The sequence below is a fragment of the Patella vulgata genome, chromosome 5 (genome assembly GCF_932274485.2).
Source record: "Patella vulgata chromosome 5, xgPatVulg1.2, whole genome shotgun sequence".
NCBI classification, from domain to species: domain Eukaryota; kingdom Metazoa; phylum Mollusca; class Gastropoda; family Patellidae; genus Patella; species Patella vulgata.
Genome location: NC_065883.2, coordinates 59,161,310 through 59,180,470, shown reverse-complemented (window position 1 = coordinate 59,180,470; position 19,161 = coordinate 59,161,310). Strand labels below are relative to the sequence as shown.

General features: G+C 34.5%; 1 protein-coding gene and 1 long non-coding RNA gene across 4 annotated transcripts in view; one reads left to right on the top strand and one right to left on the bottom strand.

The window, feature by feature from the left end:
- The window catches only part of LOC126820806 (uncharacterized), a 124,026-nt gene extending 112,801 nt beyond the window's left edge, over positions 1-11,225 (top strand). Inside the window, exon 3 of the long non-coding RNA XR_007680151.1 lies at positions 10,763-11,225. This is a non-coding gene — a long non-coding RNA (uncharacterized LOC126820806). The remainder of the gene's footprint in view (positions 1-10,762) is intronic.
- LOC126820741 (delta-like protein 1) overlaps positions 1-19,161 on the bottom strand; it is an 86,316-nt gene that overhangs the window by 20,501 nt on the left and 46,654 nt on the right. For 2 of the 3 annotated variants that reach the window (XM_050548841.2, XM_050548842.2), the window contains one exon: positions 18,338-18,405. The gene's annotated coding sequence lies outside the window, so the exon portion shown is untranslated. Of the gene's footprint in view, positions 1-2,955; positions 2,974-18,337; positions 18,406-19,161 lie in introns of those variants that run through there. The other variant, XM_050548844.2, reaches the window with a different exon arrangement.

Below are 19,161 nucleotides of genomic sequence, written 5' to 3'. Positions count from 1 at the left end.
AATGCATCAATTACATTACTTACGACATTTAGAGAAGAAAGAAAGAACATTACAATAAATGAAAAACTAATAATCTTGTGAAGTTCTGTAGCAACCTAATTATTTCATATAAAGGTTAATATTATATTCAAATTCTAGATATTTAATATATTTTAGCAAATTCTAGACTCTGCAATAAATGAACAATGCTGGACATTGCAATATATGAACAATGTTGGACATTACAACAAATGAACAATTAGGCTTTAGATTTAGATAATCTTTCAAAATCCTAAAATAACATATTTACTTCAATAAAAATGTCAAAGTCTGAATTAGGATATATTTTTAATACAATATTCTAACAAAATGTATAAATGAGCATTCAAAACATATCAAATAGTTTCTATTTTGATATGTTTTTGATGTAAATATTATTGTTTATTTAAGATTTTATTTTTGTCTAGACGAGGTTATGTCAGATAAGACAAAAGGTGATCAATCTTTTAATCCCTTTTAATCTTAACTAACTGGACGGGATGAATGAAGATTAAGTGAACCTGTCTAATCCAGTTAATTTGTCATTTATTGCATTAATTATAGGATCAGTATCACTTGTTTCGATACCTACGATCAGACAGTTGTACTCGATCAGGTGTTTTAGTATTGTGATAGGCAACCCTATGTTGTCTCAAACAAGGCAGGTCTGCGTCAAAATTCACACCTGCATTAATTATCACGTTCTGCAGAATAAAGAACGCTAGTTGTGAAAAGGGAGATAAGTGGAGATTGAACAGGTTAGCTTATTGCTTCAAGTGTAGAAAATCACAGTTGGTTTTTGTTGTTGTTTACGACATATCTATCAAGTTCGTAAACGACACCTTCATCCATATACCCAAACCATTTTATCACCTTACTAAAGGCACTTTAGTAAACGTCTCCATTTAATTTTCAAACTTGTAAATACTGTCAAATTAACCCTGCGGGATCAGAAAACGATGCACTTTACAAAAGAATGGCATCTTTTAAGTATCAATGTCTGCCGCAAAACGACACATGCCATTTTCAGAATAACGTTTAGGACGCAATATTTTCCTGATTTTATGTGTGAAACAAGGGCATGTTCATGGACACTATTCTATGCACTCCATGCCCCGCTAAGCAAAGGGTGTGTGGTTTCTTGTGATATCCAAACAACTAGACACTATTCTATTAGCTTTGCCCTTTAAAGTATTCACATAAATGGAGAACCCCATTTAAAGTCGTTGGTCGTCAGTTGCATTTCTGGACTTTATAATGTTTCGAGGCTGAATTCATGCTTAAATAATACATATTGAGTAAGTCACATTTAATTAATACAACAAAATATCAACGATAGATGGCCCATCACCTTGAATGCAGTTGCTTTACAATTGCTTTACAAAGTTTATAGGTGGGATTGGCGTTTTTATCCCCTTACTATGGTCTGCAGGGGATGTCATGCTACCAAACTTTTAATTCATCATATCTTTGTATATATTGAACGGATTAACCACTTTTGGATTGATATTCCTTTTAGAGACAACTTCAACAAAACGGTAGTTTGCAACGGATAAAAATTCACCAAACGACGACTTGAATCCCCCAAACACTCTAGTTCACTTCTCCCGCTAGTGTGCAGTACAAGGGAGGCTACCCTTGTTACAGCAAAGGCATGACATTAAAAACTACCGTCGTCGGAAAATGTTTTGGCCATTTCCAAACATAAAACGCTAGGAAAAAAATAAAACATGTATACAAAATTCAACATCGCGAAAGTAATTTCCAGCAGCATTATTACTATTATTAAGTTAGTAAAATTATTCTCATTGGTCCGATTGCGAATTTTCGAAGACTAACGTGGAAACCGTTTAAAATGCTCACACCAATATTCAATCTCAATCGCTGATGGTATTAATTAGTAAAATAGCGAAAACACAATCGCCAGCTTGTTGCTGTTAGATTTACTGATTGCTGTAAACGATATTTTTTATAGAGAGTTTGATTAAAATAAACAAGAGTTGCCTCCCCTGAAATATAAGCGATTTTCGAGATTAATTAAATCATTTTTTTTTTCTAAAGCAACCGAAATACACATGTTTACTGCGTTCGACACACCAAATGTATGTATTGACGAATACATGCATTCAAAATACGACGGATTACCTTTTTGGTTGGAAATTAATTGGCTTAATCAGGTGACTTTCTATTTTAGTTTTGTAGATACACACGGTATGAATGAACATTAATTATTCGGTCAGAAAAGTTATCCAAGTTGAATTTCAGAAATTTGCTACTGTAACCATCATATATCAAAGTTAATTGGATGTTTCTAGTTATTATTAATGACAGTTAACAATCAGCACTAGATAGTCTAGGCATGATTTTGTCCAAAACCTTGTAGTTATATAGCATGTTGAACTAGAAGCGCACATAAATGGAAAAGCTGACAACTAAGCATTCTCTTGCTTATGTTTTAGTGGCATGGAATGTATGAAGACACAAGTTACAAGTGATCAAAACGAAGATTTGCAATTAGAAAGCCATGTCACTTTATACACAACTAAATTGAGTGAACTGTGTCCATGCTAGTATAAATTGGAGGGTATAGTACACGAATGATCTAATATACCAACTATTTTAGTTGGTAGTTAGATGAATTGTGGTCCTCTAGACCCTCAAATTTGCATGAACATAAAAAAACAATCGACCAGGTGTAGTAAACCTTTCTATCAGAGAGAATTGTAAATGGTAACTGATGGATAACTTCATAGATTATGACTGATGAGCATCGCTTTACAAGAAGTCATGAACCAACAAAAAGTTTTGACATCTGAATTCTTGTCATTGTCAATCGCCATTTTTTTGTATTAACATGTGACATGCCACGATGAACTCATCAATCAACGAGAGAATCGGTCAAAAAATCAACTGAACTCCAAACAAATTCTTACTTACCATCATGGTTTATCATCCCTTGATAAATATACTTAGCAATCTGTGATATTTAACACCCATGAAACGTTGGAAAACAAAAAATCAACAACAACACCTCTAATTAAACAATTATTGTCGTACGACATTTTAAACAGTCTCGCTTTCGATGTAATCACATTTCTGACCAGTAGTGACGACAATTTAAATAGCTGGTATACGCATGCACACACGTGCAGCCCATGTTCCCTCTCTAAACAATTTAATAAGCTCAGCCTTTTCTTATTAGTTCATCAATGTTTCCGGTAGCTAACGCGAACCGACATGTTTATGGTTCCTAGAAATCTTCCTGAATTATAAACTCGAAAATGTATTTCCTTTGAAACACGTCATTGCCCTTATAAATATTTAAATAATTAAACGTTTGGGGAAAGGTTATAGCGGTGACATGCGTATACTTTATTATTAAGTTTACATAGCTTAGCACCCCCTAATAATAAATCTCACACATAAGACAACTTTCTTCCAAACACCAAAGAATAATACAAAAATTGGATTCTTTCCTCAAATCCCAAACATTGGCCCACTTGTTCACGCAACCATTCGACAAACCATACCAGCAACCATTTACACTGATTAATGTCTGCACACCGTTGATTACAAAATTGTACTCAAATTTCTATCTATATTTACTTCCCACCCATCATGACGGAAGATCCGACAGCCACGGTGGCTCAGTGAATATGGCACTGATTCAATAACTAGGTCCTGAGTGTGATCCCGATGTTGCTCGAGAAAATTCACCTGGATACCCCAGCCTGGTTTCCTCTTTTAAATGGTGCAGTTGGTTGGCGGGAGAGGGGGGGGGGGCTTGCAAAAAAGTGTTTAGTCTTTCGATCGAGACGTACAACCCAGGTCTGCCCTTGTTTTTTTTTTAATTTCATGAAGAGTAAGTGTAAACGCCGCTGTTTTGACACATTTTTCACAAAACACAGCACTCATTATTTATTTCATAGTGCGTGGTAGTCTGTTTTGTAGTGTTACACTACTAACAAAATTGCAATTTGTCGTCCTCGATGTGATAGAACTATAGCTGCCAAAATCCAGCTCCCTTTCAACACCAAAATCATATGGCCGGGAGGTTAGCGATTCAGGCAAGTGGAATATTACAGATATTAATAAAACATATCATAACCGGTGTTGACAGGCATTAAATCCATTTTAATTTCTTTCTCCAAACCATGTGGGAAAAATACACATTCTTATCATCCAAGCTCTCTATCAACATACCAAACTTTGTTTTTAACAATGTGGCTATATTCCATACCAGTGACTGACCATCCATCTTTTTTACGAATAATTAACAAATTATTTAAAGTTGGTTAGTTTTATTATCTGTAATAACACCAAGAAATAAAGTTCACATGTAGTCCCCATTTTCTACCAAACAACATCAATTGGCGCCAAATGTTCTGAGCGCATGTTTTGACCAAACGACAGGTGTGCGTGAAGAGGTATGTGAAATTTGACCAGACTTCAAGGTCTTTAAAGTAACGCTTTACTCCCATGTTTGATCCTCAAATTAAGTTTATAAAATGCCTAAAGCTTTATTTTTTTATCGACTAATACTCGCTATGGTCCGTGAAAATTCACCAAATCCACCAATGGTGCTATATGGAACGAGCATCGCAGGATATATTCGGACGATAAACGGGTTCTTCGAGCTGCTGCCTATTTGCAATGACATAACTACGAATAAGTCCCATTTTCATTCAGAAATGAAATGGATTTAACGTCCTACTGTTCTGCCCCGACTGCGCCATTGAAGACGGACATATGCCATACAGTGTGCTATGAGGGAAATTTTGCCTACTCTTATATCGAATTACAACTGCCAAGGGATCTTTTACGTGCACTCCAATGTGTACATGGGACCTCAGTTTTTCATGCCATCCGAACGACTAGACATTGTATGTAGAGCCTTTGATCGATACTGTGGAGAAAAGCAAGACCAGGCAGCTTCCTTCAGAAATATTAACTAATAAAGAACAATAACGGAACCATTGACAAACTACAATAAACAAACTGGGATACATAAAAGAAACTTGTAAGCCTACCTTTACCACATCTCAGGTATTTATTTATCAACTTTATGAAAGGTGTGAGAGTAACTTACTGATACCAGTTGATAATAAGTGTTGACCCTATCAATCAAAGCTTGACCCCATCCTGATAAAATTATTCCCACACAATCAAATTAATTCATAATTATATTAGAGTCTATTGATGTTTACATCAATCCATTTGGTTTGAATTATTCTCTTGTTTATATGATTTAAACGATTTAAAATGGCATTTTTGACACTTCAACTTTAACCCAGATCCCAAATTGGCACAACTAAGATGAAACATATTCCTGTTTAATTAAAGTACATTAGGGACATTTTTCGTTTTCCTGTAGCCCTTTTATTAAACAGTTTGACTGTATGTCTATATTTATACTGTATAAACAACGAGCATCAAATAATTGTAAAACAAAATCGAAATGTCAGTACACTCTCTTAAAGTAGCCAAGTCTCTAACTCAATATCATTCAAAGTCTTCGACATTGAAAACACGAACTTTGTCAATTTATATCAACATTGATGTTGTGATCTCACCGGGAAAAGATGGGCTTCTGATATCCAATATTTAAGACAAAATAAACATTTTACCATTGGTACACGAATCCTGTACCATAATGCGTTTCAGCGCGATTTTTAACACGGGACTCGAAGAACGAGGCTAGATATATTCCACAAGTCATGTCAAACTGTGACGCCATAGGCTATTCTTATCTGAAGAGCATGTACAATAAATACTATCGGTGTAGACTGGAATAAACAGACGCTAGAGATTGCCATTCGATTGAGACTTCTGGCGTATTTCACCGAACGTGACTGATTTTAAATTAGCGTTAAAACAGAAACGATTGAATGTAAATCAGTGTATATACATGCATATTACATTATCATATGCGTTGCTACTCATTTGACGTCTCAATTTCTACATCCCAAATATTAGAGACTTAGCTCCTTTAAACTCCCATCATTTGAACCTCGCAGATATAGAGTCCGCGGACCACGTCATCAATCTATTTTTAAATGCATATCGGACATTTACCGATTTGTTCAATAAAAAAAACCATCCAAGAATTCTAGCGTTCCGTGAGAGATAGTACTATTACCAGAACACCATCACATAAATATACATAAATTAAACCGAACAATTTATTTGTCGCCGTATAAAGCAATGGGACGAAAAGACCATGAATTATTTTAGGATAATAACAGATCAAATATTTAAAGAGATAAAAATCAAACACCCCACCTTTACAGTTTGTACTAGAACTTTAACTATGATATCTTCGATTTGTGCCCCGAGCTAACGCTTAAAATAAAGACAGAGAAATCAAAAACAGCACTTCGCTTAACACAACATCAAACAGAGACTTGTTACATTGAAAAGACCAACATTTTTAATGGAGCCGAAACAGAAAAGAGCGTCTATTAAAGGGTCTTGTTATTAGTAAAGAATACAAAATCAGCAAGAGACTTTGATTAGGTAATTGAACCGCGCGTTGAAAGTTGAATACCGCGAATATTGATATTCGTTTTTAACTCAATGCTAATGTTAATTTTGTTGATCATTTATATGTAAGCTAAATTCTAACTAACGCAGAAATATATATTTTTGGAATAGACCTCTGTACACTAAGAATCGTGGACACGCTATACCGAGTACCTTAAGGGTAAATAATTTACCAATCAGAACATCAGTTGCATGACTAGCCTGCTCACGAATTCCTTTCATCATTCAACAATTTTAGAAACCCTTTACACTTTTACTGAGCATATATTACTTCAAACATACAATATAAAAATACTAGATATTTCAATTTCTGTTTCAGATCATTAGGAAATTAGTGTTCGATTGTATGGCCATAGGCATTCATTCTTTTCTAATTATAATGTATAGACTACCTTTAGAAACGAATTGAATTAATCATGATATGCATACAAGACAATATGGCAGATGGTTACAGTGAGTATCTATCCGAAGAAAAAACGCAATAATTGTATTTGAAAGATATTTTAACATCTTCATTTTTACATTATATGTTGACTGTTAAAAGGAGAGACTTTTTCCCGGTCAGCATAGTTTCTAACTATGTACTGTTATTAGAATTCCAACCACGAAGGGATCTTCTATGTGCACTATTACTTTGTACACAATAACCTTGGTTTATGGTCCCATCCGAAAGACTAATATAAACCGGACTTGCAAAATCATTTGTTTTCTTTCAAATAACTATAAAACAGCGCCGTGCTTCAATATAAACGATATACCTTGGCGCATGAGCTACTTAGTGTGCATTTTAAATCATGTATTTCTTAATCCACGATCCACACAATGTTAAAAGCAACGCTTTTGAAACAAGCGTTATCAGGTATACATAATGCATCTATGTATGCATACGTGCGTGTAAATAAGCTTAATTTAATGCTATTTACAATTGTGAATATACTAAAACACTCTTAACTATGATAAACGATTTTTAATTACTTTCTAATTGCCTAGTTCATATCGACTGTACCAGGGTGAAAACGGTTTATATGCAAATGAGACCAAGAGGAGCATGGGAAATCGTTTGAAGATAGACTGGGGTAAAATTTAGCGAGTCTTATTAAGTGCAGGTAACGTGAGAAATGAAAGATTTTCAGATAATTTATAGGCGAAAGATTCTAACCCACCTTGCTACGAAGTTGTGTCTTGAATAATGTATAAATGGTTGGTAGACCAATCCATGTATGGATACCTTCAGGTGATTAAGATAAGGTGATTATTTCAGGTGGATTAATTAACATTTCTTTATTCCTGGCCATCCTTGTTCACCATTAGCTAGTTAGACCAAAGTTTAAACCGTGAAATATTTGTCTTGTGACGAATTGTTGTTTATTGATATGGGACATGATCCGACATTAATTTATATCCAGTGGTTCGCCTCCCTCCCCAAACAGATATGCAAAATAATTAAGTATGGCACCATTTAGTTCAGCCGCCTTTTTCTTACTGGACGACGGTATGCTCGCATGGACCTTCCAGATAGAGCTTTGGTGGGATATCGGAGATTGAATATCGTTTAACAAACCTTTGAAATAAAGGTGTTATATTTACAAAATTAGAAAAATCTGGTCATCGTTGACGTAAACTAACACATTTTTAATGTTACTAGATTTAGTCTAGTATCAACCGAGGCTACCTAGAAGATATAGATTTTCAGGTGTCAATATCAGACTGGATATTCTAGATACATGTTTATTTACATGGGTGGGCTATTAAGACCAGTTTGTCTGAGAATTTCGTTTTAGAATTATTTCGGGATTAATTTTACATGCTACCTGTTGATTTTACGTGTTTATTCACACATTTAATCGTAGTATTTACGAGAAATACACCTAAACGCACAAGGGCTTATTTGGATATTATGTAATACATAAATGCGTGACATTATCAAAAGTTGTTTTAACCAGTAACCAATTAAAAGTTACGTTTTATTATCACGGGTACGGTAATTCAAGATGTCGTTTGTCGTTAGAATCCACGCGAACTCTACACATAAACATCAATTGTTGTTCTTGGCTGTGTAATATGTGTTGTATGATTTCGGGTTAAGTTTGTTTTTTATTCATCATTTATTCACATATTGTTCCTAAACCAAAACTGTATTTCATAGACCGTGGGACCATTTCGTTAAGTGCCATTCGTTAGGTGTCCAAATAGATGCATAATAAACATAAATCTATTCAGTATTCAAGCTAAAGCAATCATACCAAATAGACCAACAATAAATATGAATAGTGCTACTGCAACTTCGTTCCTTGCACAAATACACAAGAATAAATTTGGATAAAATTAAATGTTAATTGTGCAAATCACAAACGCACCCTAGTTTCATTAAACATGGCTAAATTAGTCCAATTGAAAACACAAGATGAAAGGCGAGTGAGCTGTGGATTCCATGTAATTCTACATACAAGAATGTCAAATTTCTTTTTCTTTTCAGAGACTCGCTGCTAAGGCCCCATATGCACTGTGTACTTTTTACTTGAACCACAAACACCGATCTCCATGTTGACTAGCTCCTATTCGCCATGTTGTATCGTATGTTTATTTATTGTCGTGGACATGTTGTCTTCCAATACACGTTAAACACACAAACTAATTTTTAAGATAAACTTGATCTACTTGTAAAGCTCTTCTATCAATTAATGCTACTTTATCACTTAGTTAAAAACAAATACGTGTACACACTAACGTCTTACTCTTTTGCCTTGATTCATAAACAAAATGAAAGGATTCTTCAGAAAATTATATGAACAGTACTATCCTAATGAACCGAGGAGTGGATTGTTGAATGTGTGTAATTATAGGATAGCGATGCAGTTACTTCGAGTATTACACTTGATTTGATATAATAGTTTCTTGTTTATTGCTTGCATTGTCTGATGTAGTTTGTGTGTTTTGTCCGCATGTTTGTCTCGTAGGGTTTGTGTTGTGCTGTCCCCCGACATTTACTATATAGACCTATACAATCTGATTAAAACACAGATCCTATTTCGTTTCTTTTTTATAGTTCAAAATTTAGTTTTACTTATCTTCACTAATGCTTGCCTATTCTATATTGTTCTAATTTTAACCATGCATGTATTTGAATTTAATTTGAAACCTTTCCCATGGGTATTGTGCTTTAGTAAATCATATTTGTACACAATCGTATTTGTAGAAATATTTTAAATCCCTAATCCCAGGTAAATGTTCTCAAACTTATATATAATTGTAATATTTAACTTAAGATTAGCAATCACTTTAAATTAAGTTATTTTAAAGCTGCCTTAAGACTTGTAGACGTCCTCCCTGAACTGACAAATACATGAATAGTTCAATCGGGAAGGTGTATAACCTCGGGTGGTAATTCTTCGTTTATCGCCATGTTGTTTATCATAAAAAAAATGTGACATTATCCTATACTTTATAGTATTTTTCTTACGCATGTAATGACATTATGCAAAATGTTCAAACCAATGTCATTCGATTCTTGGCTTAGTCAGGAAAGACTACTTTACTGGAAATGGTAGTGTTTGGACAGAACTGAGGAAGTGGGATAAAGTGTGTGTGAAATAACGTCCGCTTTCACCATGAAGAGGGCAACAAAGTTTCAGGTACACGGCTTTATACTGGTTCCTTAGAATTATACGATAGTTATAACCTCACAGGTCAATATTTCGTTTCGTTTTTTATACTTTCGATGTCCCCCACTGCATGAAGATCTGACCAGTTGTACTGGGAGGCTTTTGACCCTATGACGTCAGACATTGATTAATAAATCAGCGTTGGCGTTTACCCACAGTTCCGTGCAGAGCACGCCAAGAACTCGCCGTAACGGACCGTTTCATAGGTTAATTCCTCACATCAACTCGAACGCCTGTTATATAACGACTCTTCCAGATCCTAATGTTGTGAAGACAAGTAAAATGAAATTTTGAACTATAAAAAACGAAACGAAATAGGATCTGTGTTTATATCAGATTGCAACAGACCGTTTCATTGGCTAATCCCTCACATCAACCAGAACACGGGTCATATAGCAACTCTTCCAGATCCTAGAGTAGTAAAGGAAAGTAAAACGAAATTTTGAACTATAAAAAAAGAAAGGGGGTTTACACCAACAATCGTCAAAGGATATTTCACAATAACTAGTCCTTAAATATTTCATTTATTTTATTTTCAGTATATCTAACTTAGAAACAAGATTATCTCAAATTCCTTGATTCTAAAGAACCCTTGTCATCAATCCCTGGCCATTTCTGCGTTTCGTGTCATCACGAAAACACAACAGTATTGTAAAAAATTGAACGTGTCTGTGTTCAAAACAATGATGCCTACTGCCCGGCAGCCATGTTGATTATGGCTAACAATGACCACGAGCCATTAGCACACAAACACAAGAAATAAAATAAACAGACTTATTGACGTTGTACTACAATACTGTCTTTGTTCTTACATGTATAAACATGTAATAGTCAACTACCAAGATCCCAGCTTCAGAAACAGGTACAGACCATATAAAAGACTTGAAAAGAAAAGCAACAACCTGAATCTTAAACTTAATTATCCTGCAAGATCGATATTACTATATTAATGCTTAGTATACAGAATGCTTTTTTTAGAAACTAAATTATTCTTTTCCAATCTTTCGGTGACTTTATTACAGTATATATTTTGTTTATTAACTTTTAAAATTTATTTGATTTTGACAAGCATATCGTAACAAATAGCAAATACATTTACATGTCAAGAACAAGATGTCAATAAAAGACATGTGAAATAAGTTCCAACCGGGTGATGGCACACAGAGTCAAATTGTAAAATGAACACTCATCTAGCGACACCATATGAAAATACAGGAATTTGTGCAGGAGGCAGTCTGCCAGGTTCCTGTGACAATGTATCTTTGGTGGGATGCGGCGAGGGGGTGGGGGGGGGGGGTATGATCACACCGTAATTCAATTTCATTGATGCAAAGCATTAATTGTGAGATCACATATGTCTATATCGTTATCTCACGCTTTGAATGCCCACCCCATCCCATCATCTGATGATAAAGAATAAAGCACACGACCGTGACACTTTTCTCATAAAAAGTGTGGCTTTACAATTTTTAATGTATCCACCCCTTGGGAAGTGTTCTTGGAGCAGAAGACAGCTTTATAGTCTGTCTGGTGCACTGTCGGCAATAGTGTTGGGATTCCAATTAAAAGCGTGATATAGAGAAGTTTAGCCCCACTGATGAACTAACAAACATACAGATCATACTACCTCAACTGAGATAATCTTAACGACATTAAATATTCCTTTAGTTATATTCATATTTTGTGTCAATAATATTTAGCAGATTTAGCAGTGATATCAGGTACGACGGCATTTCAATAATCTTGTGAACTTTCTCCGCTTATGGTAGAAACATGACCCGGTTGAAAAGTTCATTTGCTATGTTTATGATATGCACTCTTATGTACCACCCAAAATACCTTCATTTATCAATACCACTAAAAAAAAGTCAGACGACACTAAACTTAAAATACACCAAACCTGTCCAATACCTAATCTAAACTTCGCCCATTGACCCTAATGTCATTCCTGAACAAACTGAAAGAAGTTTTTGGAACAAGAAAACATGTTCGGTCGCTTTTAGATATTTCTTTGATATCGTGTAGCTCGGAGTCGCGAAACATGCCAGAGACAAGAAATCAAGTACGACCACTTGAACCGAACACAAAAAGAGAATGAAAGGAAGACCCAAAACGCCTTTGTATAAAGATAATTCAATTATAAACTAGCAAAAAAATATGAATAGACAAAAACCTTAATCATTACTGAAGTAGATTCCCAACTTAAAGCATCTTTTGTTAATTTGTATAGCGAGAAAACTTGGTGTATATAACATAGCAGTGATAATGCTTATCAATTTGTGACTGACATGAAATCTTATGTTAGTCAAAGACGAATTTAGCGACATTCTTTTTTTTATTGGAGCTCGCCTAAATGATTCATTATGATCAAATTGGTATTAATTAAATTCAGGAACGGCAACTCCTAGATCAGAAGAAATACGAAGCACAAATTGTTTATTGATTAACATGGAAGATGGGTGGGGATTAAATTCCTCTGGATTTGTGAAATAGACTTTAATCTCATTACATATAGATAATGGGATACATATTCGCATCAGACGATACCCGAAATATTGAGGATAGATTCTAATTATGGTTGCAGACGAGCCTAACCGACTGGACATTCGTTTGTTTAATTGACTTTAACAGACGACGGGGAATTGGCGCGCATATTTGTCCGCCATGTTTATTTCTGGACGTAAACAAGTCCAGAATATCATGTGGTACCTATAAATATAGCTATTGTCAACATGTGTGACTGGCTACCAAATCAAAGCCCGCTAGCAACATCTAAATTGGAATAATTAAATGTTTAAAGAAATCCTCATCGAATTACCCGCGCTCTAGGAGGGCTCATTGACGACTTCCCGCGTGTCCTATGACTTTTATTGACTATTAGCGCGTGGAGTTAAAGAGAAGGCGATCCAATAAGATTTACACGAAACTAAAGTATTAGAAACGGAAACGGTAAACTCTGAAACTAATTTGATCAATATTCGTTGGTTTCAAAAGATAAATATGGCCACGTGCCACTTCCTTTATTAGTAGTTAATTATGGTCAGACCTCTGACCACCTACATCAATGATATTATGTAAACAAATTTATAGTCTTGGTCTGAAATATTTTGCTCTAACTAATTATTAAAGTGCGATATCATTTAGGTGGAAGCGGACGTAAAATCTCTCCCATAAGAGAAAGCTATCAAAGTATTAACTTTCACTTAATCAATCGGATTTTACCGAAACTTTTGAAACATTCTCAAGACAGAATACAAATGTTATGAAGTACTAAGAGCTTATCAAGGACGTCCAATCAAATTAAACGGAAAAGAAAGTTAAAAAATAGTCGACTTCCTAAACAGTCAATACCCTAACGCAAAAGTGGTATTAGGTGTTCATTTCCAACAATAACCATACAGACCACCATTGACAAATTTATCTTTAATTAAGATAAATCGACATAAATGCCGTATTCAAATCCTAAGCTACCTATTCCAGCAGTTAAGAAATAGGTGACTACTTCAAAATAAGTAAAGACAAGAAGAAGATACAATATAAAACATTTTCCATTTATCTCTAGTAACCTCATTTCTGCTCGGGTAGGATTACAAGACAAAATGAAGATGTGTTTCAAAGTGACATTTCCTGTGTGGGACTAACTTGTCTAGGATTAAATTCAGTACTAAACGTCAGGTACAGTTATCACAAATTGCGGAACAGCTGAAAGACTACCAAGAAACGAAGATATCCCAAAATTTTATTTTATCTTATAAGCTTTGGTGATCAAATCACCATCACTAGAGTTAGGATTTTGGCAACGATTTCTATCAATATGTTAAGCTTTTTTTATTTCTTAGCCCCGTGTTCAAACTGTTAGATGAAAGAATCGAGAACTTTCGTCTAGCCGAGATTGTTTTGGTTGCCTTCAAGTGGGATGGATAGTGACATGTGAATTAGTGAAGGGTTATGTTTAAGACGTGATGCTGTAGACAGATAGATGTAAGTTTAGTAAAAAGTACATGCAAACTACTATAATGATGTCTGATGGTGGTAGATTTAGTACATTATAAACTGAGTTACTAACACGCCTAGTTTTCGGTTTGCAACTACCTTTGGAGTTACATACTACACCCTTTCCAGTTCTACTGTTTTGGATACAAAAAGAAAATTATAAGCTGTCTCTTGGGACAATATCAAGGATTTATACTTGTCAAAATACTATAAACTATCTGCTGCACAGAAGTCAAGACCGACCGTATTAGCCCTTAGAATCCCTACGTCACTGTCTTTCACAATTTAGATCGTTCTTTCTAAAAGATTTACATACACGATAGTAAATTAGTAAAGCCATGTATTGAAAATATATCTGCTACTGATCAATGATTATACTTAATTTACAGAAATGCCCATTAATCCTATTATTTGCGGGAACCTTTGCTGTTATATAAAAATTATATCTTTTAAGAGATCAATAACTTTCCAAGTAAAACGTGGTGAGATCTGGGGACACTGTATTAGAATTACTCTCCTTTTTATCGATAATAGTCAAACTATACAGAATAAACAAAATATTTTAGATTTCTAAAAGATGTATATATTTCATCACAGACAGGATGTTTCGCGACCACGTGATTTACTGAAGATTTTGGGGTCATTAAGTACAATGTCCTCCTACGGTATTTTACAAGATGCTAGATGCACAACATGATGGACAGCCATCTTCTCTTCTGATCGTGTCCCACATGTTGAATACAACAGAAAAAATCAAAACAGAAATCCCCAACCTTGTATATCTGTAAGTTTGAGTCACCTTCGACTTAGGTTTTTTGACTGAGTGCTTGTCGGTTCGGTTTATCATTGTCAACTTCACCTCGAAACTTCTAAAGAGAGCATTCGTCTCTGTCCACCACAACATGCCTGAACTCGGTTGTTGGGCAAAAATAACACGTTCCGCCCTCTAAGCAGGATAATCCGTTATTTTCATGACGAATTAAAGTTAATTCGTCAGTCATCCCAAGACAAGCAATGAGTCTTTGTATCGAGCTGAGTTTGGAATCTGCACGGCTAGCAGTCGTGTTGATTCTGATGTTAGACAGAAGACTAGATCACGGGTTGGAGGATTGGAGGAGTTAAATGGGGACTAGTCGGTTACCCGTGTTGTTACTTCTGTTTTCTCAGTGACCAAAAGGTTGTTTAAGTTTAAACAACGTGGTAGAGGATCAACTTTCTTTGTCTAACTACACTGCAAATTGTTGTCCGATCAAACCCCATCCTAACTACCTCCACAGTCCCATGAAAAGTGTTATTGTAACATCCAAGGCAGAAAGCAAACACAACAAGCGGGATAAAACAAAGTGGAATTCTAAATATCGGCGTGCTTTCTATCGAAGTTGTCTAAACCTATCATGTAGGGTAAATAAAGCGTTTATCATTTCTCCCTATTGTTCTTCGGTGAATAAATAGAAACGGCGTAGAGTGAGATGAGTGTTGGTTGTCGCAGTTTGCTTTCCCTCACATAAAACAAGCCAAGGAATGCTGTTCATGTATCAAAACCAAAACGACCCCGAACGTTAGGCCACTCGTTTCTTCGGTCCTCGTCTTTGATTGGGAGACGGAACCCTCTAAGCAAACTTTCACAATGGCGAATACAAGGCAGCTTTTCTTCTCCGCTTCTGGTAAATATTCGGGGTGTTCCTTGTGCGTTTTGCAAGAGATAAGAGAATACATGTCAACAATGACTTTTTCTTGAAAAAATAAAACAAAGGAATGAAAACAGATTAATTAACAATAGGTGCAACTGTTCGACTAATTATTTTTCTCTTACTTATCTCCGCATCATTATATTTTTTATGGTCAGGTATTTCCAGCATTCAACATAGAAACAATGCTTTGTTTATTTTTTTCGTTTTGGTGTTAGTCTAAGGTAAAAGGTGTCATTAAAAACATTCTTCTGTCTCTGTCTACTTTTTGTCGAGGTCGATATCTCGTTTTTACCATCGTCACCCTTGTCGTCTAGAATCAAATAACTTTGTTACCGCTGTGAACCAACGAATTCGTAAATTTCCAGTATTCTCTACACAAAAGACTACTCAATGAAAATATAAGAATTGATTTCTCGCCTTGTGTATCTGGTTCGACAGTTTGGTGTAAAAGTGTAGAAAATTTGGCTTCTGGCCCGGCAATATGAATCTTCTTTAGAAACCCAAATTAAAATCCTTCAGTACAGGACATAAGGGGTTGACGTTATCGTGATTCCGTATAAAAATACATGTTTCTGCAGTGAACACTATTGTATTTTAAAGCATTGCGACAAATGAGCAATTCCGCTAATGTATGCCATGTATTTACATACACGATGAATAATCTTTATAATGCATTGTTGTGTTCCCCTAGTTTTTCTTGACAGGTTATGCAATTATAGAAATCGCATATATTGATACTGACGTTTACATAGCGTGATGGAATTTTGAAATAGTTGTTTAGCAAATTTTGTCTATTCATCTGTTTAATTACAAAAATGTATGGTTCTATTATCTAATACGACAACGCGTTGGCGGATGTCTTTAATTCATAATGCAATAACAAATTTCCTTCTAATGAACAAACACTTTTAATGGGCATTGCATTGTATACCGATATAATTATTGAGGTCTGCGATCCTAGCCTTAAATGAATGCTTACGCAACATGCAGTGGTACAAAATGGAAGCACCTAAACAAATTGCTTAAAAAATGAAAAACAAATTAAGGATTATTTGTCTTTCACATCAACGTTCCAAAATTACAACTCAATACAGAATCTAATTTTGAGTGATATGATATCCATTAAATTGTAATGGTATCGTTTTGACTCCTTTCTGACCAATTTCAACTTCACGCCAATTCTCTTTGTTCCTGGCCGACTAGCTTTGTAGTTGTTGTTCTATTTCTGTTTTTACCCTTGACTTGTTGAACTGGTACCTTATTGGTATTCCTGATAATGCTTTCTTTTACTCTCGTTTTCCTTTCAAACCCATCAAAACATTTTCTCAGCTGTTAATATGTGCCACTTGGGCATGCACCATTGCCGGTAACTTCGCGTGCAATGCACATTCCCACGCGCTAGATCTCCGGGGGTTCCAGTCAAGATGGCCACCAAAAGAGCAGACGACGAGTCAAGTTTAGATATGTGTGAAGAATTTGGAATATGTATGAAGAAAATGTTTATGAAAACTAATCCTCCTTCGATTCATCAACGTTTGACCATAATACATGTCAATGTACTGAGAATGTGTCTTCATTAGATTGTCATTCAAATAAGACCAAAGCCCGTGGGCAAAGTCGTGGCTTTAGTACAAATGATTACAAAAAGTAATATTCTGTGTTTCACATCAATCAGATACTATTCTTATGTTAATATCTGTCTTATTTTGAAAACTTCAGCTCAGTTTTTCATATCCATTTTCAAATCTATGAATATTTTGTATCATTGAAAAGTGCATTTATTAGACATTCCATATTTTCTCTAGCGATTAAACAAAAACTAAAAACGTGTGAAATTAGTTTAAACACTTCACCACTGTCTCATAATATCATTCAATTATTATAAAATCCATATTTTGTGAGTATGCATATATTTCATATTACCCAGTTTACAATATTACACACATAATTAAGTACAATAATACGACTGTCAGATATTTAATACAACCCCTGAGGTGGTAACTGTAACAGGATGAATTTCGCAAATAACTTAGGTCGATATGTATGGAGGGTTTTATGCAATTCCGATCTCATTATTTTTAATACATTTTTTATTGAAAACATTGTTCATATTAATATCTACGGTCACCTGATCTCTTTATAGCAAGTTGTCCCTTTACATCCTATATTTATTAAAATATATTTATACGATATCGAATTTAGGTAAACCGATATTTTGTTGACGTTTTACATTAAATTATGAATAATTTGAACAAATTTTAAGATTATTAATATCTATGCTGTTTGATTGTTGTAACTCTAATTAGCTGACACGTAATCAAAAAAAAATATCTTTAACTTCCTGAAACCGAATTTCATATACTCATAAACTGCGAATAATCGTAGTTATAAATGTATAAATATCGAGAAATAAAATATTAAAAGACTTACCTTCAATTGTGTAAAATATATCCAGATGATAAATATAGGATCCACTTTTTAACGACCTTTTATATCCACTGTAAGAAAGAGAAAGCTAATATAAATTCAGGTAACATGTATACTCACAATGTTCAGATTTTAATCAGTCTAATTAGTCTTCCAAGGATAAACACATGTTGTCTCAAATTTTATGTAAACTGAACCACGCAAAACACAGTAATACAAAGATATTTCAAATATAATTGATACTTTAAATTAGCTATTATCAAATACCTACGATTGGGATCATTATAAATCATCATATATGAGTGTCATATACAACAGTTGGCATTAGTAATTCTACACAAGACCAAAAAATTCTTCCAGTACGTAGCTGAGATATAACCGCTAATAATAAGAAAATGATCCACAAATGTTGAAAGACAAGATCACACCTTGCTATATATACTATACATAAAAACATATAAAATTGAAAATAGATTAATTGCCAGTGATTATTACAATCATTATGATAATAATCGACGTGTCATTTAGAACTATCAATAATAATCGTGTTGTTAAGACGTCGCCTTGTCGAACATACATAGATCATCAAAATATAATGGCATCTTTTTACAAGTCATTCGTTAACGATGGACTTATATAGTTTTCCAGTTTTGTGACAGAAATGGGTACGCGTGTCAAATGAGATCTATCATATTAAAAAATACGCTAGACTACTTTAAGTTAATAGAGACTAAACAAGGACATTAAGCGGCCATAATCGAATACCGATAGAGAAATTTTCTCTGAACTGCAATCTCAAATATTTATTTAAATGATCTTTTCTGAAA